We start from the raw sequence: 6,575 nt of genomic DNA on the forward strand, positions 1-6,575 counted from the left end.
GATAAGTTTTTGAACTGTCCAAATACCACAAATTCATGAGGTCTTAAAGCAGATGGTATAGTTACAGTACAGTACAGCTTAACGCAGTTTCTCTTCATTGTTTGGGCTCCATGTACACTTCATGTACAGGGCGTCTTTCCAAATACTATAGAGCATTAACAGCTTAAAAAGCATTCGAACTACACCTTTCTAGGAAGAGAGTCTGTTGCGTTCTTTTTGAACCACAAGTTAGCACACACTGCTCATCGACATTTGTACATATTAAAATCATTACCACAAGTATACTTCACCAATCTCAGCCATAAAGTTGCAGCTTGTAGTACTTATATGACTCTTAGGTGTTTTGAAATCTAGTTACGCTATTAATAAATGTAAAAGCAATGTCAATTATAAAATACCCTAGTAAATAATTTTTACATGCACCGAAAAAATGTTACACAATGACAAGATACAAATGCAATAATCAAGTTTGCTATAGAAAAACGCAATAGCATAGAGACCATTTTTATAGTGGCTACTGACCAAAAGCGAAGGGAGACAACACCCAAAATGGAAAATAGTTCACAGCATCCGTATAGCTTATGTATATACATGCTTTACATGTTCTGTATAACTTGATAGCTAACTTAGGCCACACCCTCTTTAGCTCCTCTCCAGCTATGTTATGATTATTTCAGACTTTTAGCCCTTGGTGAGTATCTTTATAGTTTCTTGATGAGTGCTGAATGTTGTCACCTCTTATTTTTTAAATTGCTACTAGAATAACAAACAGTGATTACTGCCATACCTTGCGAAATAAACGCATAGTTATTATTCTTTTTATTAGCTAGCAAGAATAAGAAACTCCACATCTCCAGTTCATCCACTTATTTTGTAAAAATCCACATATATGTACAGTACATGCATACATGTGAGTTTTTAGAGAGTATCACATAGCTAATATCTAATAAGTTTCAAAATTTTGGCATTTGTGACCCTTAGTAGCTATCTTCTCTTAGACTACAATTTAGCATCTGATTTGTTAAACCGTAGAGTTATACAGAAGACTGATTTTTTTATTCTAACTTCTGTTCTTAATTGTGAATGCTACAGAACGAGTCATTAAACAATTTTAACTAAAGTTTTTGAACGAAAGTTTTTTTGTGGTTGAAATTTTTTCAATTTTTCATGTTGGCATAGTTTGTTTTTGTAGATGTACATGTATATATTTATTTTATTTAGTTTGACTCACCTGTACATTTGTTCAAAATGTAAGTCTTTCAGCAAGTCATGTATTTTCCTGCCTTTATACTTACACTGTGCAGAAAAAATAGCCATTTTGTATCAATACATTCTATAGTTCAAACATTGATGGTACATAATTGACTAATTGACAACTGGCTATTTCACATGTACTATGAAATAGTGTCACACTAGACGGCTTTCCGATTGGGGTTGCTCGATTGGGGTGCTGAGGTGCAAGAGTCAACTGTGAAGACAAAGAAAGTGTATTTGTGTTCACAAAAAACCTGCCTATTTGAATCCAGTGTTTTATCTCCTTTATATATTAAAAAACATCGTAATGCCATCAACCTTGAACATAATCTGAGCATCTCACCTACCTCCAAGGAAACACATTTCAATCTAATAATTGCAGAAGAAGCAGAAAAAAAGTCAAAGATCATACAGTGAGTTCTTTACTTGTGTTGCTATTTTGCGATAACATTAGACCTTTCCTAGAATAGCCTTCCAATAATATATTGTTTTTATATATATTCCAAATATATCTGTTTTTCATTTTGTTTTGAGCTTTTTTTGGTTTTATTCAAAACAAGGGGCGTGAGATTGCCCTCGTCAGTTGAAGAGATGAAAACCAATAGGGAAGCACTGTACTCTTTAGTCTGTTCTCTTTAGTAAACCATGAAATAATCAAATACTCTAGAATCTCCACTAATGAAAAACCTCAAATACAAAATCTCTGAGTTACGAATCATCTTTTTGTAGAAATGCTGCTTTTAATAGAAATAGATACTTCTAAATATGAACCACAGACCAAAAATTTAAAAAACTTGCCGCAGTTCGTTTCAAAAGAGCTTCTCTGTCATTGGCTAAGCCCAGCAACTTCCTTCCTAGTTGCCCCACAGCAATGGTGTAAACAAACATACCGTTCGTAGTTTTTTATTCGTTATTTCTCCGGTTTTTTTCATTCCATATGTACTTTTTAATATATTATACAATAATTTAGCTCCGACATGTGTTTTTCACAGGTTTTAATTATTATTAGTAATTTATACACATTTTTTATTGAAGTTTTGTAAGAGCTTTACAGGGTCAAAATACTTTCAGACTTAAAAATTTTTCAACTTATGAACTGGCTTCCGAAAGGAATTAATTTCGTAAGCGGAGTTTCTGTTATATGATTGGCTAGCACAAAGCTTCACAAAGCACTACGAACATCATTGTTTTGTTATACTTAGATTTTATGACTTTTTGCCAAAGTTATAATTATGGAAATTAACCAACTGACATGTTCCTCTCTGTCACCTGACTTATTATTTATTGACACTTCAAGTTGATGGGATTTGAATAGATCTTATCTATTGATCCCCTATCACAATGAAAATATGCTAATTCAAAAATATTTGTCTTTTCTGACGTGCGCATCGATTTCTAATTTATCACTTAGTGATGAAAATGTTTATGGTCAACATTTCGATCAAATAGTCTCATCTTTTAAAAGACTAGCTGGTTTTGTTTGATTATTTTACTGATATTTAGCTCTCAGGCTAAACTTTTAGGAATTGAACTAATAATTTGACCAAGCATTTGGGTTTATTTTTACTACTACCAGTAACCTGGTAGTCTAATGTACTGTGAGAGATTGTCATTAATTGTATCAATAACGCCTAGAAAATACATGTAACTATTTATATAATTTTTCTGGATTGCGTGAAGGTGGTGGATTAGTGCAGTGGTTAAAGTGTTTGCCTAGTAAGCCAAATGTTGTAAGTTCAAATCCTGCTTGCAGCAGCTTTTAGCTCACTCTCTAACAATGACTTTGGACAGATGAAAAGACAAACAAGCGCAGCTTTGATTATAGTAAAGATTTTAAAGCTGAAAAATAATCCACGAGCAAAAAGTCTCGAGAGCATGTTCCTTCATTATTTGATTCTATCATCTGTTTTGATTCAAATATTTTATTAAAGTTTTCATTTTATTTATACCTAAATTAATTTATATCAAATGGAAAAAAATTAACACAAATCATTACAAAAAACATTTGCCTTAAATATTTGACTAGCCAAATATTTGGGCACAGCTCTGTCAAGTTCACTCAGAGTCGTCTGCTCTCACGACATCTTAAGAGCTACAGGCTGATGACCATAGTGCACTAATTAGCTAGGAATGTGGGGTTATGGCTTGTGCTAGAAATAAACCCTTTACTAGATTTGTCTACTCCTGCTTAGGAATGCATGTTAAGCAGCTAATGAGTGAGCACTCATCCCAACCTATTAGTAAGGATGAAATGCAAAGGTAATGATGTTTAGACAAGGCTAGCTTGAATAAAAACCCACGAGAAACCTTTTTATACTAAACAAGTAAAAGAATGACCCCACAACTAGGTTGCCGCATGTAATGTAAGTTCTGCTTGCAAGCATGCTTTTATGTCTGCCCTCTATGCATGACTATAGCACTCATTTTAAACTCTGCCTCAAATCACATTAGATATTGCATCAAGATAGATTCAAACAAAAAGTTTGAAAAACTGAGCAGCTACAATTTCATTTTTTAAAGGAAAGGAGAGGACAACTTCTTATTTACTTGTTTTAGAGTGAAACGCAAAATGAGAAATATGTTTCAAATACAAAATGAATGAAAATATTATTGTTATCAGAACTCAGTCTGATGCTGATGCTAAGAGAAGACGATTACTGAGTAAATAGTATCAGTCATGTATATTGTGCTGTCAAGCATTGAAAGATTGAATCATCCCTTTAGGCTCAGACAAGCAAAAACAATGGAGAAAAAGACAGGGTAACAAGCATATAATTACTCATAACAGTGTGTTATTAAGTGAGCAATGGCTAGTATTGTCTAATAGCTGGAATACTAATGAATATTCACGCTGTTTCCTTAGCTCTAGTTATTGAACTCTTTAATATTCAGCAGGAAATGACTCGTACTGCTTCAACTTATGCCTTAGCTAAGAGCTAGGGCTGTAAGAGTTCTGGTATAAAACCTCATAACTCCAGTTTTCAACGGGTGAAACCTAAATGCTGCACAAGCTAACTTAGTGAAAGCCGTAGTTTCGGCTCTAGTGTTAACTCTATTATTAGCGCTCTTGCTTGCGCTATAAATTAGCTCTATTGTTAGCTTTTGTACTGATTCGGTTATTAACTCTATGGTTGGTTCTATTGCTAGTCTTTGTGGTAGCTTTATCCTTAACTCTTGTGTTGGCACTTGTATTACCTTCATTAAAAGTTCCTTTGTTAGCTCTATAAATCAGCACTATTTCTAACTTGTATCTCAATTTGATTATTAGCTACATTGCTAGATCTACTTCTAGCTGTATTGTAGCCTTACATCATCCCATGTTTATCCCTATTGTTAGCTCTATTATTAACTCTAGTTTTTACAGTAGATGTGGTCGTAGCCAGTAATACACACTTGGTATACGGTATAAACAGCTAGCCCGATGCCAGACCATCTGCACCTGTCATAATCTGTCACAGATAATTGACAAGCTACAAGTTTTGATTGTTTGTTGCTCACTTGTTAGTGTTAGCTCATAGTCACTTTATTCATCTGATTAAAGATTTAAAAAGTAAGAATAAACTGGGCATAAATACATAATTAGCACTAGTTTTCTTTTTTATGTGTCACATCAAAGATGAGAAAATTGTTTGCATCAATAAGTAGGTACTAGCAGCGATGCCCAGCGTTTTTCATTTTTAATCAGATAGACGCAACATGTGTGTAGATTTTCAACGCAATTTGCTACACGCTTTAACAAAAACAATCCACAAAGGCGTTGATTGAGGGCATTTGTCCTTGAAATATGCGAAAGCGCATTCTTAAGTTTCAAACCAGGTGGGTGTTTAAGAGGGTGGTTTTCAGGAATCAGACAGGGTTTTGAAACCAATTGTTTTGGTGACCTGACGGAAGGTGCAGAGCATATGTTTGTAAAGTTTGGATGAAATCAGCTAGAAAATGTGGAAACCCTTAGTGTTTACACAGACTAATAGACAGACATATTGATAAAGTGTTATTTATTAATATAGATAACACAAACTCACTCGAGCAATAATTTTCTCATGAGGCATGACAGCACACGTTACATTCACCAATTGTCTAGAACACAAACCCCTCTTGAAAAGCAGCAACTATTTTCCTACATGTAATTATTGCATATAGAGAAAAACATTCTTAAATGGAAATTGTCTTCTCTCAACATTCCTTGCTTTCAGCGCATCATCAATTTTTGTAATAGCTGTGATGTACAGATTTGCAAGTTTAAATGTCAGATTTCTTTCCATTTTGCAATGAAATTTTTTAAAAAGATGAAGAGTAGTACTATCAACTTGTGAATGCAAAACTTGGCCGGTTGTAAGTTATCTATTGACTAAATCTATCACTAGTAGTTAGTGATAACTTTTAAATATTCTTGCAACCTTTTTATTTTATGTTTGAAAAAAATTGAAATATCGGTCACAGAGAGTATACATTCTGATCGCCTGAACTTTTGATCGTTTTCTAAAAATTTTGGATTGAGGGAACAGACTTGACAACTTCCTGGTGAATAAGTGACAGCACTTAATAACTGAATTGATAGATGCTAATGCAGTCTAATTATTCAATATCTCCATTTGAAATACCTTTGAGTGTCACAACTTGAACAAAGCAACGGTTGCTGGGTGACACCCCTGTGACAATGGAAACTCAATCGACTCATGATCTACCTAGTATGTATAGACTATCCATCACTAATCATCTCATAAGAGCTCATGATCATCCACCTCTGCCGCCTGTGGCTGAGGCAGCAGTGAGCAACTGTGGCCTAGTGGACTAAAACACCTGACCTGCAGAAAACAGGCTGTGGTTCAATTCCCAAAAAAGACCATTGGTGACTAGATTGACATCTAACCTTAAATGCAACTGAGCATGTTTTTAGACATTGAGGTTTTCCTTGCCACTTGAGTCATACATGTTCAGCAAAGACCTCAGAGTCGGGGTTTGCGCCACAATGCTCTTAAAAATGTGCAGTAGACAAGAAAAGATAGCATGCACCATAATCACGGGATTACCCACCCGCTTCAGCTCATAGCTATGAGTAAGCTAAGTTCAAGTGAACGATATAGTTGTTTTCTTGCAACTATGTAATTTCATGAAAAATGCAAGACATCTTGTTTACATTGTCAGAGTTGTCTCCAATCTTCTGCTAAGAATCCATAGCTTCTATTACTAAGCCGTATGGAAGACAGAAGTTACCTAACTATTTCCATCTTTGGCTTTCTTTTGATCAGATTGTTTTATTCGATTAAATCCGAACAAGAATTTTGATTACAAAAAGTTTCATCTCTGTACAAAAATCGAAA

The 6,575-nt window shown here is 34.4% G+C and overlaps 1 protein-coding gene across 1 annotated transcript in view; it reads left to right on the forward strand.

The window, feature by feature from the left end:
• The window catches only part of LOC137408758 (collagen alpha-1(III) chain-like), a 340,292-nt gene that overhangs the window by 235,830 nt on the left and 97,887 nt on the right, over positions 1-6,575 (forward strand). The gene's annotated exons all lie outside the window — the stretch shown is intronic.

Source organism: Watersipora subatra, chromosome 11, assembly GCF_963576615.1.
Source record: "Watersipora subatra chromosome 11, tzWatSuba1.1, whole genome shotgun sequence".
NCBI lineage: Eukaryota > Metazoa > Bryozoa > Gymnolaemata > Cheilostomatida > Watersiporidae > Watersipora > Watersipora subatra.